The sequence below is a fragment of the Pteropus vampyrus genome, unplaced genomic scaffold (genome assembly GCF_000151845.1).
Source record: "Pteropus vampyrus isolate Shadow unplaced genomic scaffold, Pvam_2.0 Scaffold130, whole genome shotgun sequence".
Taxonomy (NCBI): Eukaryota; Metazoa; Chordata; class Mammalia; order Chiroptera; family Pteropodidae; genus Pteropus; species Pteropus vampyrus.
In genome coordinates, this window is record NW_011888911.1 from 2448765 (window position 1) to 2449687 (window position 923).

A 923-nucleotide genomic window follows, 5' to 3' on the forward strand; every position below is an offset into this window, starting at 1 on the left:
TTTGTTGCTTTTAGGTTTATATCCCACATATAAACGATATCATGCAATTTTCAACTTTTTCTGACTGGCTTATTTTGCTTAGCATGATTATCTCTAGGTACATCCATTATTTCGCAAATGACAGTATTTTATCTATTCTTATGGCTGAGTAATATTCCATTGTATATATCTGCCACAGTTTCTTTAGTCAATTGTCTATCATAGGACACTTCAGTTGCTTCCATGTCCTGGTCACTGACAATAATGCTGCTATGAACATTGGTGTGCAAATATCTTTTCGGATATCGGTTTTCAAGTCTTTGGGGTAAAAATCCAGTAGAGGGATTGCTGGATCATATGGAGGATCAATTCTTAGTTTTTTGAGGAACCTCCATACTGTTTTCTATAGTGGCTGTACCAATTTGCAGTCCCACCAGCAGTGTATGAGGGTTCCTTTTTCTCCGCATCCTTTCCAACTATTGTTATTACTTGTTCTGTTGATTATAGCTATTCTAACAGGTGTGAAATAGTATCTCATTGTGGTTTTGATTTGTATTTCCCTAATAGCTAGCGATGTTGAGTATCTTTTCACATATTGGTTGGCCATTTTATGTCCGCTATGGAGAAGTGTCTGTTCAGGTCCTTTGCCCATTTTTTGATTGGATCGTTTGAGTTTATTTGTTGTTATTGAGTTGTATGAGTTCTTTGTATATTTTGGATATTAGGCCCTTATCAGAGGTGATGCTTGCAAATATATTTTCCCATTGAGATGGTTATCTCTTTATCGTGTTGATATTTCTTTTGCTGAGCAGAAGCTTTTTGGTTTGATGTGGTCCTATTCATTTATTTTTGCTTTTACTTCCCTTGCTTTTGAGTTCAAATTCATAAAATCCTCTTTAAGTCCAAGGTCCTTGAGTTTCGTTCTTATGTTTTCTTTTATGCAT